This window comes from Coturnix japonica, chromosome 1 (genome assembly GCF_054131305.1).
Source record: "Coturnix japonica strain WE chromosome 1, WE-NBRP24, whole genome shotgun sequence".
In the NCBI taxonomy this organism is placed as follows: Eukaryota; Metazoa; Chordata; class Aves; order Galliformes; family Phasianidae; genus Coturnix; species Coturnix japonica.
The window spans coordinates 25,816,286-25,837,651 of NC_140663.1; the positions used below are offsets into that span (position 1 = coordinate 25,816,286).

Sequence of the window (21,366 nt, forward strand, 5' to 3'; positions counted from 1 at the left end):
AGAATACAGTAGTTGCCTTTTTTGGGAATGCTCCTATACTAGATATTTCTGTCTGCCAAGTGGAGAGTTCTTCCAGTTCTTCCAAGATCCTGACTTGCCCTGCTTCTCATAGCAGGTTGTATATTAGACCTGCTGAGGTGGGGGTAGGATCATCCTCCAAAACTGCAGCTTACAATGAAATGCTAGACACTGATTTCAGCTGTTCTTTGTTAAGTCTTCCAGATGTGTTTGTTTCCCATCTGGAACTAACACAGATAGCAAACGAGCATTCCTATATGTAGCTTTTACCAAAAAAAAAAAAAAAGAGAGAGTCATGATGTTAGTATTAGTGGACATTTGGTGTTCTGGAGTGGGTGCATTGGCTGGATGACTGTTTCTGGCTCCTGTGCACTGTGGCACTTTCCTCCTGAGTTTCACCCATATAAAGCATGAATTCTGCTTTTAGAATGTCTCAGTGGCCATCTGCTTACATATGGCAAGCACTAAAAAGAAATATATGCTTGATTCATCATGCATAATTTTCTGCATTTGTATCTAGCCTGATTAGTTCTCTGTAACACTGAAAAAAGAAAGGCTGATGTGGCATTGCAGGAAATAGAAAATTTTCTTGTGAAATGTATTATCCAGATTCTTAAAACTTAGTGTAGATGTAAAGTGTCTCTTGCCTTGGAAAGAAATATGTTAGTGGAGTGAGGATAAAGATATAACAGAGCTCTGTGAAGTTATGAAGGGCATGCAGAAAGTGAACTGGGATGACAGTTCCTCATTTTCTATAGAGATTTCATTTGAAGCTCCTTTATTCTTTTGTGAGAAAAGACTCAGAGTAAAAAAAAAAAATGTAACGAATAGTTAAACTGTTGGTCTTGTTGCTGCAGGATGTATAAGTGCAAAATGTTCTCATGTGGGCTGAAAAAGTGAATTTACAGAAGAGCAAACCATCAAAAACAGAGAGAGGAAATCCCCAGATTCCAAATTTCTAAAAGAAAAAGGATTTTCTTTTAGGGAAGGGAAAAGAGCAGGGTTGTAACATCCTGTTCTCCTTCTCTTAGGCAGTGCCAGAGGCAGGACTGCCATAAGAGATGAGATGCACCATGGTCTTAACCTGTACCTTTTCATTCTCAGATTTTAATGTTCAGGTTGTGCCAGCTGTGTGACAGGCAGCTAAGAAGTTGTCATGTGCAGTAGTGAAGGCTCTGGGCACTCTAGATGTCCATATGCAGCTCATCACAGGCTGCTGGGTCTCAGCCAGACCCCTCAGAATTTTCTGGGTTATACCAAGAGCCAAGACTATGATCCTACAGGTTTCTATCGCTGACTATGGCAATGGCTCCTTATTCAGAGGAATCAGACCTTCTGTTACTAGTCCTTTGGCATTACAAGGTTCATCTTTTTCTTTTTGTTGGACACACTGTTTGCTATAATCTTAAAGATTTTTAAGTAATAAAAAATATTTTAGATATATGTTTTAAGAAGGTCAGGTGAAGTAAACCAATACAAATTGGTACAGACATGTACTCACATGTACACATGGAAGTATAATATTTATACATACTCAAGGAACCATAGTAAAGCTTTATCAAGCACAGCATACTAAGGAGATGGAAGCTCCCCTTCCTTCCCCTGACTCTGTCAAACATCTGCTGCTATGGTTCTCCACTTGGGACACATTTAAAAATAAAAAAGGCTACATGAATTTTCACCTGTACTGCAATCCTTAATGAGCTAACACGTCAAAGGAGGAGTAGTTGTCAGATAGGTGGTACCATCTGGCATAAGATATAAACCTGTTATTTGTGCGAGAAATGGTAATAACAACCAGGAAATCCATTGATGTCTTGGTAGCCATCCAGACCATGAAGAATTTTTTTAAATGGATTTTTGTTGAGAAAAATAAGAAATTCATTATTTTACAGAATCTGGTAAAGTATCTGTGTGAGGGGCCAGCTCTGGCATGTTATGTGTGATAACTGGAGTGAAAGCAGATCTAGTGCAGCTGTAGTGTGACATGATGGAAGGCCATAAGGAAACTATGGTGAACTGTGCCTACTCCAGCTTCCTGCCTCCAGTAGGGTCTCACAACAAATGCTTCCCCCGCTTTACCTTCCAAGCTGCCAGCCTTCAGCTGTATAGTGATGTCCTGTCTTGGAGCCAGCTGATAGGTGTTTCAGAGCCACTAATTAACCTGTCCACCAGGAGTTCCTCTCATCTCTTTTGAAATGTTCTGTCCCTTCAAATGCTCTTAAAAGTGTTTTCGTGGCACTCGTCTCTGCACTCTTTTTCAGCCTGATGGAAGTATAAGCAATCATGTCAAAACTTGCCCAAGTAGGGAATGTGTTAGGATAAAAGAATTTATAAACTAAAATATGTGCTTCCACAGAGAAAATTCTTTCTCTTAACTACCACTGTGTATTGTAGATGCTGTAATGTGTTCCCTCTTTGTTCCCTGCTGTGAAGATGAATTCTGTGCCTCAGTAGTTTTCAAGGTGACTCTGAAGAGCTCTTCTCTTTTATTGTATCTCTGCTGCAACTGCAGAGGCTTCACAGGTGACTTTGTTTTCCTTCTTTTGCTGTGCATCTTGTCATGAATTATAGAATTCTTTATACTGCCAGCTATTTATAATAGAGGCCAGAAAAAAAAACAGTGAGAAAAGTGTACGTTGCACATTTCTATACTTGCCATGTTTATTCTTTCTTAGCTTGATACAAGTATTTACAGAGAAGGCCTATACAGATGTTACTACTTTGCAGTAATAACTAATTTCTTATGTTGTGTTGTTATGTTGTGGAACGATTGCTGTGTAGGTAAGATGTTCATGCTTCTGTCATCATCCTTTTTGTGACCTTGGAAAATACAGATTGTTGTAATTTCTATTTGTAGTTCCCATTTTCCTTAGCCTGATTTTTGTGTACATCCAAACCTTTCACTTCTATTAAATGAATTTCCAGGCAAAACTTCTGATGGGGAGGTTACTTTGAGTAATTAATACCAGTGGTGCTTGAAGTACCAGCAAAATGAGGTTACAAGGTGTTATCACCAGTGAAACTAAGCACACTGCTAATCCAGTTGCCTGCTGCTGCAAACTACGTTATTTGCTGTAGCCGCCATGTGACTGTGCAGACTGGCAATGTCATGTGGAGTAAGTATAATGAAAGAACTTCGCTAGGCAAAATCAAAAATGGTGAAGGATCTTATTTTAGCTGAGTTTACTGTGTTTAATGTGGGAATAACAGTGCTACCTTCTTTCCAGGTTTGTCTCCTTTTTATTTTTTTATTTTTTTAATATAAATTCCTTGGGAACTTTATTGTATAACTTTATTGTATTTTTTGTAAGCAGCAGCTTTTGAGCCTTGGTTAAGACTTCCTTGAAGAACAGATGATAACAGTGTCCATGACTGTAATGACTTTCTCCAGCAGTGGGAGATGTCAGAAATCTCTCTGGATATCCTGTATGTCTTTGTCAGTGTTTCTGGCTGCACGAACCTCAGCTGGCAATGATAGCAGATAAGCTGCTCACTGTGCCTAATTATTTAGAGAGATTTCTGCAGTGATGTCTGTGCTGGAGCATACCTGATGGAATATATAAACCCCACGTTTAAATGCAGTGTGGGGAACCAAAAGATAAAGGATTAAGTTGAAGGCATTGCAGAATAAGGGAAGAGGTGATTTCTTTGTGCAACATACTGAAACTAAGTTTTTTAGGCAGAACTGAAAGCTTGAATGTTAGAATTGAATTTTAAAGGTTGGGCATGAACTGTTTTTCTATCTTCTTGTGAGTAGCTATTACTTTGAAAAAAATATATATACTGGATCTGTTGATTTCCATCCAGTATGGGTACTGGCCTCTAGGGAGGCCAGTATTACAGCTTGAAAGCTTCTTGAGATGTGCTGTGTAGGCACAGCTGGCTGTTAGATGTGCCCAGTGATCAGGTCAGTGAGTGAGTGAGTTGGGGAACACAAGCAGGGTCAGAAACCATTAGAGACTGAAATATGATGGGATTAAAGTCTTGTTTGTTCATTCTCTTAACATATGATAAATCTTTGTATGATTTTTGAGTGATCAAAACCACAATTCACCTTCAAGTTGTTTTTGTTTGTTGTTTTGTTGTTTTTTTTTTAATTTGTGTTCCCTTGAAAACTGAACTTGAAATTCTGAATAATGGAAAGTTTAGAGTAATTGTTTATAATAAGGAAAAATGGCCTGAAAGTAGAAAATTTTGAATTGTTTCCTTTGTCAGTTCAGAAATATTTCAAATTGAATGACGATTTGTTTTTTGTCTTTTTAAATGATTAACTATTTATAGCAATCAGCCTTGTTCTCATCAAGTGCTTATGCACATTTCATCACCTGTTTGCCTTTTATTGCATGCTCAGGACTCTTCAATTTTTTTACTCCCATTGCTGCAGTGGTACACATGTGCAGGATACACACAAGTTCAGTGTGTTCTTATACTTGACTGTTTTCAGTGCAGTGTGTTATGCCATGACAAGTTTGGTGACTGAGACTTTCTTTAAATCCCTTCCTTGTCTTTCTATCCCTGTGTGTTTATAGGCTCATGGGAGCCTCCTGGGGAAATCATTAGGGGAGAAAATCTTTAAAGATTTATGTTAAGACAATTTGTAAGTAAACTTTCATACCCATCTTTACTGTCCAGATCAGAAGGAACTCAACTGAAGTCCCTAGAGTTTTATCAGTATAAGACTAGCATCAATTCTTGATTTTGCAATTCATTATCACAGCTCTAGGACCCTGTGGAGTCATTTACTCTAAAGGACAAGCAGGGACTGGACTGACTTTTGCCAGTTAATCTCCTGGTGCAAGGCTGATCTGAGAGCCATGGTGAAATGTTCAATGGTAATCTCAGATCAATAACATATCTTCAAGGTGGTAATGTCAGAGCATTTGTCAGATCTAATCTGAATGGATGTCCATAAATCATCTCATGGGACTGTTAAGCTGTTTCCGTTGAGGTTCAGCTGACCCCAGTGACATTAGACAGGTATGACCCCCACTGAAGAGGTTTGTGTGAGCCTACTGAGCATCTCATGGCGTTGAAAGCTTACCAAGCACATTTAGTAACAAATGAGCCAAAACCTGAGGGCTCTGGTATAGCCCTCTCTGCAATATTTTGCTATGTCTCAGTTCTGGGTCTTAGCACCAGGCACTAGAAAGTGGCCTCTCATGCCTGAGCTTGAGAAGAGTTAAAATCCTTTAGGTGACTGATTCCTCCTGAGCTGGAGAAGACTTAAAATCCCCTGGGCAACAGATTCCTCCAGAGGCTCTAAAGTCTAGGATTTCTGTTTCGTTTGTACAGAACTGAGCAAGATAGTCCATCTTTTGTACCAAAACCTCAACCAAGAAAGCAATGTCCTACTTTTCCACTTCAGTTAGCTTTCAACCTTCTGAATATTTCTGTCCAGGACTGGCTCAGTGGTATTGTTTGCCAGTGCTTGGCTTTCACAACTACCACTGTAATTCATCCATGAAACTTAAAGAAATCATCCTTTGATTGAATCCTTTGTTTTGTGATGCTAAGCAGTTTCTTGTAAAACTCCACATTTTGTTGTGCAGCCTTAAGAGAAAACAGTTCCAGATTTACATACTCAGCTCTGGTGGTCTCCTTAGCTGACAAGCATAACATGACTGGGGACAGGAAATCAGTCAATAGGAAACATCTTGATCATTCTTCTGTGGGATGCAGAATCCACATCATCTGAGGGAATCTGAGGCAATGAGATTGGCATGACTCAGGTTATCAGAATTGCTGCAGAGACAACTGTCATATTTGGTACAAGGACTTGAATTTTGGAAGAAGAAAATAAATATTTTTTATTCATTTTCATCTTTCAACTATTTGTTATTAAAACGTAGAATATGAGATAAGGAATACAAACAGGAGATGATTCAACTTTGTATTTTCTTAAATTAGAGAAGTATCTGAACTGGGAGGACTGGAAGAGGTTGCAAAGGAAGACTCTGGGGAATAAACTACAGGACATAGATGGAACTTACTCTGCATTTCAGTTTTTAAAATAACTTAGGGAAAAAATAAGAATGAAATTCATTGTTTTCTTACATGTATTTATTTTAAAGAATTTCATTTTTTATACTAGTTCTAGAAACCTTATATTTTTTGATTCAAAAAAGGCTTTGTTGTGGTTAATTACATGCCTAAGTGAACATTAATATAAATATACGTATATGATAGAGAAGCAAACTACTATGCTAATCAGTCTTCAAATAATGAATAGCCATTGAATCAGAATTGGATAACAACAGGTCTCATTTTTAATTTTTTATAATCTTCTAAAGTTGTTTTTCTGAAGTGTGTTTATATATATATGTATATAAAGACTTTATGATCTTTGTATTCATTTTCTATATTACTTTTTAATGAACCATTCTCAGATTTATTTGACTTTTTAAAAGAAACTTCAAGAGCTATAAAATTCTCTGGAGATGCAGGAATGCAGTCATTAGGGACTGAATTATTTTTATGTCTTACACAAACTGGAGCAGTTTACAGAACTGTTTTTTAACTACATCATCTAAACTCAAGGACCACACTGAAAAAAGCAAAATAAAAACCTTTGCTGTATTTTAATTCATGAGTAAAAAGAATTTTAAAAATCTTTAAGAGGATCCCTATAGCAAGTTGTAGTACTGAGGAGGGTAACAGCATAATCTGTCCTTAAAAGTACTGCTTAAAAAATCTATCTGGACCACACATTTATAAATATTGTGATAGACTACATCCAGCTGGTAGGGATTCATAGATACAACAGACACTACACATGTGCAGAGTCACAAGAAGAGTACGAAAAAGAAATGGATAGGACGGGAGCAAAGAGAAATTTGATGGAAAACAAATGAAAACGTGGTACAGATGCCAGATGCTCTATACAAGAGCAGGATGAGGCCAAAACTCGAGCTTCAGGCATTTGAAACCTCCTCCAGTCCATCTGTTTTCTATGAATATTAGCGGGCGCTCAGACATTAAGTATTTAGGGCATGTCTACACTGCGCATCAACAAATGGCCTAGCAATAGGCAGTAGTAAGCTAACGAAGTAGAGCTCCAGCTGAGTTGCCCTCCCTCATTGTAGTGGTAATCAAATCAAGTGGGTCTCCAAGTTCAAGCCTTTTAGTACCCAGGGATGCTAGTCAGTGAGTGTGATGAAGCCAGACTGCAGCGTCTATGCGATTAGTGCATTTCAAGCTCTTACTGTTATTCTCATACCCTGTGTAGTTTCTCTAGGCTCAAGTCCAGAGCTGCTGCATCACAAAACTGCAGATTTATACTACTGCCAGCACTGACAGAGTCTCAAATAATCATATGCATGTTCAGAGAAGGATGTTTTCCTTTCTGGTCTCAAATTATGGAGTGCATCAATCTATTATTCTCAGAATTGCAGACAAGATGGGTTATAAATTGTCCATAAGACTAATCTATGCAGATTCTTGATGCTAAAACTTGGGGGAATTAAAATGTTACAGAACTTAAATAATCCAAAATTGCACCTACTTTAAAATTATAACTTAAACATTCATTTTCTGTGTTACACAAATTTAACATTGCCAAAACCACACAGTAAAATATGAGACAGTGTTAGAAAATTGATGTGCAAGAAGTAGTAAATACAAAATTGATGCCTCTGATGTAAATGAGTTTACTCTGTTGCCTTTAGACTTTTAGAGATTGAAACAGTGTATGTCAGATTGTATATGGCGCTAAAATAAATAAGAAACTTTCCTGGGCCTCTATTAATGCCCTTTGAACTCATAAATATGTTCAGGCTTTCAAAAATGCTGGCAAACTTTTTCCAGTCAGCTCCGAAAGGAGGTGTAGATGCATGACATCTTTAAATACAAGTCATTTTTACGTCTAAAACTGTATGTGAATTTTAAACATAACTTTCAGAACCCAGGTTTAAAAAAATGTGAGTTACAAGTTACACTTGATGCTGCATCATTTATGAGCTCTACTCCTTGGGCAGCACAAGCATTCCCACTTCGCCAGCCCCCTCATGTTTCATTTCATGAGTTCTTTTTAATGAAAATATCTTTGCCTCTGGTGTATTCAGAGCTGAAATAAATTTGTCATTCTTTGACAATCAGGAAACTGAAAAAAAGTTGACATATTTTCTCCTTACAAAAATACACAGAGTGTTAAATCTATGGGTGGAAGAACAGATCTGAAGTTGACAAACAGTGTGCTCTTATCAGAGCAAGTGACTTTCAATGCCCTGGTAAAATATAAAATAAAATTATTTTTTATTTCAACGGCTTAATGGCTTTGAAATTACCTGAGAGAACAGCTTTCTTGTTTTTTTCTCCTACAAGCAAAATGCCCATCTTATAAAGATGTTGTCTCTACATGGCTAATTTCATTGTAAAACGTGTACTGAAGGTATGTCTTAATCAAGGGAATAATGTGCGCCTTTAAATCAGCTTCATGTAACTAAAGAATAATTACAATTGCTTTACAGCAGAAGGCAATATATGAGAGTATGCAACCATTATTATGGTTGCAGGTCCTGGCCCTGCTGTTATCTGCCTGATACTTCCTTTCTCAGAAAGTTAATCTAATCAAACTTTAAAAATCCTATAACAGGAAAGAATTCTTGAGATGAAAAGCATGCTCAACCCCTGACATGATAATGCAATGCTAGAAATCGAAACCTGTGATGAATACAGAAGTGTGGATAGTATTAAGTTATTTTTGTCTGCAGCACAGACTGACCAGTGGGAGAATATAAAAATACTCTGTGTTGAAAGGCAGTTGTCTCTGGAAGACAGTTTCTGAGTTGTCAAGAAAGAGAAATGTATTCCACCATGATAGTGGCTAAACCGAGGTGCCAGGTTATCCTAACTTTGCCTGACATTGACATGTTGAGTGTTTACTGTGTATAAACAGCTTTTTAAAGCATATATATTTCAGTAGCTAACATTTATGCAGCACTTGAGCAAAGCCATCCATCTAAGTAATATGACAAAATCAAATAAGCTTTCAAAAAAGTCATATTTTTCAGTAGGAAGAGGCGAAGATGTCAAAATACAACTGCTTATTTCTTTGGTATGCAAAGGGGCGTGCATATAAGATTTACTAATCTGTATACATAAGCAAAATTCTGAACCCGAACAAGTTTCACATACAGTTTTATGTGATGTTCACCTGGACTAGTAATTTCATCTCTGGGAATTTCAAACACATACTGAGGAAAGTGTGTAAAAAAAGGGAAAAGTTAGCATAATATACTCCTACAATAATTTGTCCTCAGCAATTTGTTACTTGAGAATTCCCAAATCACATCTACCATCTTTGAACTGAATAGGATTTTGTACTGCAAATTTGTGTAATTATTTGGGAATTTATTTATAAAATAATATCATTACATGATTAGTGGTAAGATCCATGAAACACGTGTTGCTTACAACAGTTTTTGATGCAGATTGCCGATTTCACCCCTTTTTATTATAAAGCTACAGGAAATGTGTAAACTAAATTTCTTCTTCAGATTGGGTATGAAGAGAAACGTGGCCAGCAAGTTGAGGGAGGCGATTCTGCCTCTCTGCTCTGCCATGGTGAGACCCCACTTGGAGTACTGCATCCAGATATGGATTTGTCAGTACAGGAGAGATGTGGACCTGTTGGAGTGTGTCCAGAGGGCCACAAAAATGATAGAAGGTGTGAAACGCTTCACCTGTGAGGACAGGCTGAGAGAGCAGGGGCTGTTCAGCCTAGAAAAGATAGGTCTGGAGAAGAGACCTGGTAGCAGTCTTTCAGTATCTAAAGGAGGGGATATAAGAAAGGAGACAGGCTCTTTAGCAGGGCCTGTTGTGATAGGACAAAGGGAAATGGTTTCAAAGTAAAAGAGAAACAATTTAGATGGATAAAAGGAAGGAAGATTTTTAATATATGAGTGTGAAGACTCTGGAGCTCGTAGTCCAGAGAGGTGGTGGATGCTATGGAGACATTCAGTGTCAGGCTGGACAGGTCTCTGAGCAACCTGATGTAGCTGTAGGTGTCCCTGTTCATTAAAGGGGAGCTGGACTAGATGATCTTTAAAGGTCCCTTCCAGTTCAAACAATTCTGTAATTTGAAGCTGAACTGGGACCTGTGTTCCACAGGCATCTTTGCTGTGAATGAAGCTTCTCCCTGGGACAATGCAATTGATGAATACGAAGTGTTATTTAATATATGCAATATATAGGACTAAAACTGTCTGAGCTACCACTTTGATATTGTATCTGTCCTACTGTTTTACACAAGGTGTCAGCCATGTAGAGAAGTTATTAGTCCTCCTTCTTACTTGCATCAGACAGACCTTTGTTTTTTCTGAGTTTCCATCTTCTGGTTCCTGCTTTTTGTCTTGGTGCTTTAATCTTTCGATATCATCACTTTTCCTCTTGTGTCACTCAGCTGTTGTCTTTTTATCATCTCAACCATTACATTACTTTTACTTCTCTTATCTCACATAACTTCAGGGCACATACAGTTTCACGCCTTCACAATGTTTTGGTTGAATTAACCTGAGCTGTGGTCATGCAACCAGGCTTCTTACAGAGAGCCAAACCCTGGACTGAAGAAGGCCCTGACAGCAGTGAATGCTCAGTCTTGGCACCACACAACAGCTAGCTGAGAACAGATCACGCAAAGCACCCCTTGTGTGGGTACCAGAGCCTTGCACCTGTGCTTATTCTCTCTGTCAGATGCATGCCCAGATTCTGGCACTGATTCCTTTTTGCCTACTTCATCTTCAGTAGGAGGGGAATGAAAAGAGCAGACTTGTTCACAGTGCTCAAGATGGGGACATCAGGCTTCTGGAGAATGGTATAATGACATTTGCTGGTGCATTATGTGTTTCTGAGTAGTACTTAGTGGTTTTCTTTCCCACTGTTAATGAGCACTGAGCTGACATTCTTGCGACTCCTTCAAAGGACACCAGCGGAGCTGGGAGGCATGATTTCCTGGTTAAAAATATAACTGATCTTCACTATCTTCACTGATATATCACAGAACAAATTACAGGGACATATATGGCCTACGAAAAAAATTACAGGAATATATTTGCACTTTTGAGCTACCATTTCATAAAATGTAAATCATTTTTATAAAAAAAAAATACTGTTATCTCATAAAAATATGTTATCTCATAACATACATAAATACCTGAATTTGTTACTATGCTGAAGAATTTTTTTTTCTATTACATACATGAGTTAATTCTTAATTCATTTACTGTTACTAAATGTAAATGGATGAAAAAGAATATAGAATTCATAAGGAATTTTAACAAGTGTTAAAAAGGAAGTATCCCCATGGCATGTCTCAGCTGTGTCTTGACTACTAAACTTATGATACAAAATAATATATTTAAAGTTATCTGTGTTAATTTATGATCTTAAATTTATTTGACGTGATACATACATACATATGAACTATAGTTTGTTAAATTAATTAGTACTCTTGTCAGTCTCAAGTTATTTGAGTCCACAAGGAATAAAGTAGGTTTTGAGAAGTTTTTTGCAAAGCCACAGAGTTTTTTCATCAGTATTTCCAAAACACTTGAGAAAAGTTGTTTAAAAAGTATTTAAAACTGTTAGTTGTAATGGTAGTGGAATTAAAAGCATAAAACTTAAGTGGAAAAGAATAAACATATTTTCATTTTTTCCCCTCTCTTTCTTCTTGAGATATAGGATCAGATTTAATTACTGTATGCAAGCATTTACATTTGCCAGGGAAAAACTAAATACATGTAATTGCGAACAACAACTCAGTTGCTCAAGTGAGGAGAATGATTGCTTGCGCTGACACCCACTAATTGCAGCTAGTTTTCATCTACCAGTCTGCAGCAAGTGACCTTGCTGCGGCTGCAATGAGCAATGGCTGTTCTCTTGTTGAAGTAGAAAACAAATAAATCCAAAAGAAAAGCGAGAGTACAGAAATTGAAGCAGCCATTTTCTAAATGAGGATGCAGAAGCTAGTGTCACTACAGTCTTAACAATATGTCTCTTTCTCTGCCTGCTGAGTTGACCTGTAGACTATCATCCATCTGACAAAAACCTGAAGGAGTGTGAGCTATAGGTATAGAGATGATGCATTGCAAAGCATGTTCCATCAAGTGTTCAGAAATAACAAGATGATTGAAACTCAATGGTCTTTAAGGTCCCTTCCAGCCCAAGCCATTCTATGATTACAATAAATAGTAAATAAGCATTCTCTTCATTTTCTCTACATCGTTTCAAAGGTGATAGACATACTAAGGTTATCAGCTACCTCTTTTACGAAACAAAGAGTACAGGCTTGTGCATTACTTGGGTGGTAGATATTCCATACCTTTAGTCCTCTTTCCCTTTCATCTCTATAATTTCTGGTTGTGGCTTTTTTCCTTCTTTTTGCAAATGAGTGGCCATAGTGGAAATTGTATAAATACGGTGGGCATAGAACAGACTTCTGGAGCATAACAGTATTTCTCTATCGTCAACTCCTTTCCTTATTATTCCTATTTTAAAAATATCAGTCTTAGAGGCTAAATGCAAGCTGAGAATGGTTGTTTTGAGTTCAACTTTAGTGTTTAACCTTATAAACTAACTGAGAAAAACACCTCCCACCAGTGGTGCAAGGTGAGACTATTAGAAAAAAAACAAAAAGTGATGAGATCACTGGTTGCTATGTAAAATATTGCTTTAAAAGCGGAGTGGAATTTGCCGTAGTCAAGCTGGGAATTTAATATAGCTCAAAAAACTAATGACCATTTGAGTCCAAGACATTATGAGTTTTTGTTTTAAGGCTTATCTTCAGAAGACATCTGGTTGATCTCAAATCATCAGTGCTGAGAAGATTTTTTTAAAGGTGTTTTTTCCAACCAATGACCAGGTGTTGCTGTCACATTTTGTCTGTGCAGACACTTGAGTTTTTATGGTTCTTGTGTGAAGGACTTTTTGGATTCTTGTCAAGGTGGCCACCAAGCTTTGCATTTGTGCCCAGTCTGGTTCCATTGTCAGCAGGTGTTTTGCCTGAGGGGAATCTCCTCCTAATCAGGAGCTTAACAAAGTTGAGGGATTATTTGGTCAACAGGAGCAGCATTTAAGCTGTCCATTAGTCAGCACACTTAATACCCCCTGTCTGCTCACCTTGGTTAACTGCATGACAGTTGAACTGAAAATTGCAGCAGTAGATTGTAAGTTTTGAAGATTTTGCTAAGAGCCAGTGGAGAGTTGGAGAGTCTGAAAGGTGGCTAGTTTATTACACCTATATGATGTATCACTTGTTTAGGAACTGCTGTAGCATTTATCTAGAATTTATTGCAGCCATAACAACGTGATTGAAGTTGTTGCCTTTTTGACCACTGCTGAAAATGAAGGTGTTATTTTCAGCAAACTTATTCATACTAAAACGTATTCTGAGTAGCAATGACTGATTTAGTCTGTATTTTTCTGTATATACGGTTATTTCTCAATGTTCATCACCTTTTTCTTTTCCTTTTTTTTTTTTTTTTTTTTTTTTTTTTCTCCTGCCGTTTTACCATTTTCCCTTCAGTTACTTGGTACTATGATATCCTTCTGTAACTCTTCAACAATAGCTTTGATCTTAGTGCTGTGAAAAGCCTTGTATCTTCAATGGTCTTTGCCATCTTAGGATTCTTTTTGTTTCAATTCCATTTATGATTATGATGAACAGCAAAAATATCTCAGGGATCCTCTGACAGCCTTGTTCCACTGTTAAAACCAACCCTTTGTTTCTGTAGCTGGGTTTTCTTTTTGTTTTTCCTCTTTAATGCTTCTTAATGTACAAGAAGAGAATTTGGTAAGAGTGAATGCTTGCCATGGAACTGCCGCCTTCCATGCATGGGTAGAGGCTTCATTGCAGATCTCAGGTATTCATTGCTGTGCTGGTTTCTTGGTTTCTTAGTTAGTTTATTTTTTTTCACAGAGCTTCATTCAGTAGAGAAGGAACTTCAGTATTGCTAGGCTACTTTTTCTCTTCTTTCCAGATATGCTACTCTGCTAAAGTAAATAATCCAAATGATATAAAGATATCATTTTCATTTTAGCTATAACCCTGTAGGTGACAGCAGGTTCTATCATGACTGAATTCTGAAGTAAGATGACATCTTGAATGCTAATGATTTCCAGCCTTAGCTATTTAAACACATATATTGCAGAAACTTGATATTTGGGTTTGTGATACGTGTATACCATTATACCTGGCCAATACAATCATGGTATGAGAAAACATGATGATAACATTCAGTAGTGAGATGTTTGACTCTGTGATGAGTAGGCACAATTAAGCTGACTTTAATTTTGTGAGGCCTGATAGGCTTACTGTCAAGAAAAACAAAATATGATATTAGGGTAATTGTAATGGCTAGTGGCTGTAAAATTACAGTTTGTTACTTCATTTTTTTAAATGTTATTGATGCTTACTGAACCATTTCAATCTGCGAAGTCAGATGGGTGATAAAAGTGATGAGCAAGCTAAAGAAGGGTGTCAGCATGAGGGTGATTTTAATTCCCAATAGGGCCATTTCCAAGCTTTGCAACCTGATATATGTTTGTGCAGTGGCTTTTTGTTCCAAGTAGCAGTGACATCCAGCAACGGCATCCACTTAGACAGTCCCAAATCTGTTAACTCACAGATAATCCAAAGGTCTTGAATATGCAGCCACTTGCAGTTGGCATCTCAGGACTGTTTTATTTCCTAACCTAATTCAGCTTATCTATGTTTTATTGTTTTCATTTCAGTACAACAGAATTTCTTTTATTACTGCCTTGACAGTGAGGTTCAATGAATGCCTCCAGGTGGCATTGCCTTCTTTGTGGCTCTGCATGATATCTAATAGATATAGAGTTCTGGAATCTGCTTGAGATTACCAACTGTGTACTTTAGAAAAATATTCTAGTATCATTAGGATTGTATAGTCAACTTCCTGCAGTGCTTATTAGGGACAAATTCATGTTTATTTGCAGTGTTGACAACAGAAGTTGAAACCTCATATGCTTCCACTTTGTTTCATTTCTAACACCTGGTGGGGAAAAAAAAATAATCTGAGATTTGTAGCAATTAAAATAATGCATAATAGAAATCTTTAATCTCAGCTTGTTACCAAACAAAGCCTTCTTCCTATCTTAAATTTCTCTTCACGTTTTTAACAGGTTGTGCTCAATTTTGCCTCTTGGTACTATCAGTGTTAGCACAAGACAAATGCAGTAAGAATGTTAATTCTCATAAATACTAGAAGATACATTCATGACAATAACACCTGTCTGGCATTTAGCTGCCCTCTAGATGTATTATAGCAATTAGAAGGACTGACTTATTTTTAAACACATACAATTTCAGAAATAATTCTAGCAGTTGTGAGGTTGTTCTTCCCTATTAGTGAAGCAAATGAGAGCCGACTTAGTTTTTAGAGAGTTTTCCATACCAAAAAAAATAAAAAATAAAAATAAAAAAAAAACTAAAATAAGTTAGTTGAGTTTCTAGATTATCCAAGAGTTAGTGTTTTCATTTCTGCTAGTTCTGTTAGATTCAGTTGTCTTCACAGTGACACCTACATTTAGTGGAGGGAACTGTTGGCAAAGAAAAAAAAAATCAAAGGAAAATATAAGCTAAATGTCTTTGTTGATGAAATATAAATCAAGGTTTCACACACTACTGTCAGTTCCAAACTGGAAATATCCCTGGGGTGATCATTCAAAAGAGCTATTTTTTAAACTTTTTTGTCTTCAAATGTGCTGATTTGCTTTTATTAGCCCTTTGTATATATGACTGTGCTGTACACCTGAGAACCAGTATTTCACTGATTTAATGTAACATAGTTTGGATTTCTGTCTCAGTTATGCAAAATTGTAATATTTCATTCCATCTGAAGCACGTCAGATAAAATGTGTGAAATTAAAAAAAGTTAAGGAATCCTACCAAAACTTTTCTCTACTTAAAACATTTTTCAGATTCTAAGAGATTAATTCATCACAAGCATTATTACTATAATATCTAGCTGACAGGAGTCAGACATGTTCCATGCCAAGGGCAAAAAAAAAAAAACCTTTTCCAATTCTGGAAGTTTTTCTTCTTTTCAGCCATTGATTCATAGAATGGCTTGGGTTGGAAGGGACCCCAGGGATCATCAAGCTCCAGTCCACTTGCTGCAGTCAGGGCCACAGAACTCCACATTTAATACCAGAGCAGGTTGCCCAGGGCCCCATCCAACCTGGCCTGGAACGCCTCCAGGGCTCTCTGGGCAGCCTGTTCCAGCACCTCACTACTCTCTCAGTAAAGAACTTCCCCCTGATATCAAACCTTAATCTTCCTTTCTTCAACTTGAAACCATTTCCCCTTGTCCTGCTATTATCTACCCTTTCAAAGAGCTGGCTCCCGACCAGTCCTAAATTCATTCTTCTATTGTAGTTTCAACTAAATTACTACACCTTAAAACCTTACATGCAGGCAGCTTATCTCCTCTGCAGCACAAAGGCAAGCTGGTTTAATTTTCATAGTTTTTGTTTGACTGTTTCCAGGATTAGCACTATTGTGTATGAATTGGAGAATGGTGGGTGGAAGAAAGATTCTGGGTTCTTTTATTCACAAATGAAGATTAAGAGTTTATTCATTTTTTTCTGGAAATTTTGTAATTTTTTTTTTTTTTTTTAAATTAATGATACAAAACGTAAAAAGAAAATTTGCTTACAGAAACATTCTAAAAAGAAAACAACCAGATCACTTACAGTGACTACATTTTAAAAGGTGCTGAACATCTGTAACTACTACTGGCACCCACTGGAATGAAATCTCAGGTTATGAACATCACTGAAAGCTGCAGTCTGGTAGGAATAGTTCAGCCTCTCTTTGGATTGAGCCATCTTCAGAAAAAAATACATTTTATTTGGAATTATAAAGATTCAAGTTTTCTTTATGAGTGAGGAATGCATGTTCCTCACAGGGAGAAACTATGAGGTTTGCGGTCTGTCTCTCATCACCTTTAAGTAGTTTATCTTCAGCAAAAAAGAAAAGAGACATCATAGACAATCTGGAATTTAAGTTATATTCAGTATGTACAGTTTTTATGGTGTATATATATTTTTTTTCACACTGACCTTTAAAGAAATTTCCATTTTATAGCATCCAGTTATTGAAACACCTTTGCTAATCTTCCGTCATATCTCTCTTTAACATTTTCACATACTTCTCCACACCACAAAAGAAGTAATTGCCTAACAGTTACACTCTGCTGAAATTACTGCTCCCACCAAAGTTATTTACAAGAATACATGATTCTGTTATTGGATGCTGCTGCTAATACTGGAAATAAAAGTAGGAATGGACTGTATGCTCCATTTCTGGAACTATTCATCCTCCAGCATAAATGAACAAAACTCTGTTTGGATCAATTTAGCTATGACCCAGTGTCCAAATCCAGTCTAAATGATTATGCATAAAGATCACTGTAAAGTGCCAATTACATCTTGCTGCGCCAGTGATAAGAAAATAAAAGTACAAATGCGAACAATTCTAAATAATTGAGGCGAAAAAAAATGAAGTATGAAAAGATTAGAGATTTTTTTTTAGTTACATATTGACATTTGTTACTATTCACCGCAGTACTTTAGTCTATACCATCGACATGAAAGAGCTCCATCTGAGAAAACACCACTGCAATTATTGGATGTTGTTGACCACAGTAGCTAACACACTTCACCACTGTTTTCTCCCAGAGATGCTAACAGGAAGTTAGGGCAGAATTGCCACTGATATCCCCTCTTCTATGTCTGAACCAATCAGGACCTTGGAGACAAACCACTGCCTAGCACATTCCATAGGTTTCCTCTCCATACTTACAGTGCCTTTAAATGCAGATAATCTCCTTGAAAGTTGCTTTGCTGAGGGGGCTTGCAGGTCCATCGAACAGTATAAGCTTGACATGGGCAGCCTTTTGCTGTCAGTGAGCAAACTGGGTAAGAGTAAACTTCACTGCAGTGCCTGATCAACTTTCTCTTAATATCCCACAAAAAGGCAATCATCATATCATGGAGAAGTGGGCTGTAAAAGCATCAGAACTCTGTTCCCCATGGAAATAGATAGGTTGTACTGCAATAACTGTAAAAGGCATTTCTTCTCTCACCTTGGATGCCTTCTGTTTTCTTCCTTTAGAAAATGCCCTTTCATGATGAAGTCCTGTGTTGGCTCATGACTGCCACAATCAGTTCCTGGCAGAACAGTGAGAACTGGTCCTCTTGAAGTTAAGTATTTAAAGCAGGCACAGGCCTGCTCGGGCTTGGCAGCAACAATAGGGTACGTCTTGTTACTTCATCCTGGAGCTTGTGCTGATGGTGGGCTAAGGAAATATTTCATCTCTTTTATTGCTGGAGACCAGAACAAAACAGACTGTAGAATCTGGCTTCCATCACCAGCGTGTTTTTTGTTTTACTTGTTTTGAGTCTGTTTTGGCATTTGTAATGCTGTTGGTTATCCTGAACAGAATTTTAACTTATCCCTGAAAAATTACAACTTGCATTGTGAGACTGTGTGTGTGTTGAAGTGAATCCTTCAAACTTTCATTGTATTGAAGAAAGATATAAATGTCCTAAGGCATTTTATCTTTGGAGAATTATGTGACCTTGTTCACTGCATGAAATTGGAAGAGTTCTGAATTAATCTCATGATGATACTGTATTTTTAAAATTTAAAGATGAACCTCTTCATCATGCTTTTGCAAAATAAGGGCTTGCTTTTCTAAGACATTTAAAAGGAAGTGTGTGTGGGAGATCCTTCAAAACAGAGTGAGAGTCCAGGGAGAGTTAGAGGTAGAAGAGAGAACTAAATGACCTTCTACCAGCAAACAGAAATAGATTTCTTCTTTTTATTTCTTTGCTACTAAATAAAGATTCTTCCTATTAAAGCAGTTGGCCAAATCTTCATGCTTAACCAGTCTGATATGGTGTCAAATAAGGGACATAATGCTGCTCCTGCAGCAAAGAACTGCCAGAAACAGAGCCATGAGTGCTGAATTTGTAGTTTTGCAGACAGGGGCTATAGCAGAATTTTTAAAATGACATGACATTTTGGAACGAAACACAAGAAAAAAATGTTTGAAGATTTTCAGTCAGCCTAGGTTGTGTTGAAAAATGTTAACTTTGGAAGCAAGGACCATTGAATGAATCATTTGTTCTTGAGTGAATGTCAGTGTGGATGCATTTTTTTTCACAGTCCTACAGATATTTGAAATGCTTTAAAATGAGATGCTTATTAAGAACAAGCATTGTTTTAATACTTGCAAGAATGGAAAACATAAATAGATGGAAGATAATGGAAAACGTTCTATCAGATATCAATATCTATTCTATCACATTATTCTAGAATAATGAAATTTGCATACCTGGCAGAAAAATTTCTTAAAATAGGGTAGAGTCTTCTCCCCATCATTTTCTCTTGTGAGAATTGAATAGTTTAGCATGCTCTATGAGAAAAGACATAATTTCTAAGACTCCCATTGTCAAATATGATGGAATTTTACAAGTGAATTGGGAATTAAGTAAACAAAACATATTTTCCTGGGGATGTTTTATTATATGTGGAAGGCAGGCAGTTCTGAGGTATCACAGAATGTCTTGTGGACTAGAAGTAGATAACATTTAGTGATGGATTGAAAATTTACTTTTGAAAACTTTGTGATGGAAGTCTTTACACATTAATAGTTGATAAGCTAAAACAGGCTATTAGCAATGATCCTAGTGCAGAAAGCTAAGAAATAAAGTGTGCATGTCTGCTTATTTTTTGCTTTATCATACAGAAATTAGGATGAACAATCTTGGCAATAAACTGAGAAGTATCCAGCTGCTTTCATGGCATAGGAAGCTTGCCACCAGGTTACAAAAGCAGGGATAATGCCGTAATGATTGTTGTGGAGTTTGTCTCTGGCTTTGCAAATGGAATTTGAAGTTCAGCTGGCAGTGAACAGTAATAAACCTCTTGTTGGATACATAGCACAGCAAGGTTTAAAACTCTTCATTTCATTTCCTGAAGACATGCACAGAATGGTTGTGTTCCCTCCCTCTGTGTGAGAATTAGGCAGTTTTCTTCAAAAAATAGCATCCTAAATGTTCTAAACTGTTGGATGCCATTAATTTGGAATAGCTGTGAATTACCTCATATAGGATGTAAATTATTATGGTCTCCAAAAATTTTCTGTTTTGAGTCTTCTTCCCCCCATGTACAAGCACAGCCTTTTGTTTGCCTTTAGAGGGAGATGGAGCAATAGGCCCAGACCGACAGGAGCAGGCTGCTCTGCATTAATGGTGTGCCAGGAACCAAGAAGGGGCCATCAAGCATCCTCTCCATTGCTGCCCTTTATGTAGACCATTTCCCTGCATGGACACACATATGAACTCCTTATCATCCCTTTTTACACACACAGGCTGTTACAATAGCCCGCTCACATTTCATACGCTAACACACAAATCCTTTTCTTATCTGCTTATCTATGCTTGTTTGTAGGGACATATGCCTATGTTTTAAGAAGTGAGTCAGTTCTAGCTACCAAGTAAAGGTTTTTCAGGAGGAAGAAACTCTTGAAAAGACAGTGATAGGCTCACATAAAAGCAGCATGATTTCAAAAATTAATTTTCATAGGAAACTAATCAAAAAGGAAGGCAGTGTTTTTACAAAGATGAATCAATTTTTGACAGATTTACTAGCCAGAGGCTGGTATAACGGGTCAGCATTTGCTGTAGGCTGAGAACAGATGTGAGAACAGGTGGCAAAAAGGGAAAGAAATGTGATAAAGACTCCAAATGTTTGCCTCATAGCCAGGACCCAGGAGAGCAGGGTTTTGTGGTTGCAGTACCTGGCATGGCAAGTGGTTCAGGAAGTGCTGAGACCTCCTGGAGGGTGTGTGTAAGGGAAGCATTTTTGTGATACCTGGCAAGCAGAAGCCCATTAACAATCTCATTCCCTCCATCTCTCACTCTTCCTCTCTCTCATCATCTTTTTCTGGGGGTGTTCTTGCTTTCACGAGCTGTTTTGGTACAAAGTCTTGTTGTTTACCTCTAATAATTTTCTGCATAAATAGGTTCTAGGCAGCAAACAGAAACACACCAAGAGTGTGTATATATTTCATATATTCTCATTTACCTCAGTTTGTGACAAAATGAATGCCAGGTCTAAAAAGTGCTAAAGAGTACCAACATAGCTCTCTTTTTACCTGAAACTAACTGGGGGCATGAGGGAATCTTTTCAAAAGCACTTTGAGACAGGGTGTTTATTGTATTTTACTTCTGTTGGTATATTTTTATAAAAGCCAGTGGAGTTCTTTGTGACAGTGAGCAGTATACCAGACATGTCGGGAGCTGTTAACATTTAAAGTT

General features: G+C 37.3%; 1 protein-coding gene across 17 annotated transcripts in view; it reads left to right on the forward strand.

The window, feature by feature from the left end:
* CNTN1 (contactin 1) overlaps positions 1–21,366 on the forward strand; it is a 225,682-nt gene that overhangs the window by 101,939 nt on the left and 102,377 nt on the right. Inside the window, exon 3 of one of the 17 annotated variants that reach the window (XM_085536193.1) lies at positions 18,155–18,295. The exons of the other annotated variants lie outside the window; for them this stretch is intronic. The gene's annotated coding sequence lies outside the window, so the exon portion shown is untranslated. The remainder of the gene's footprint in view (positions 1–18,154; positions 18,296–21,366) is intronic. 17 annotated transcript variants of the gene reach the window in all.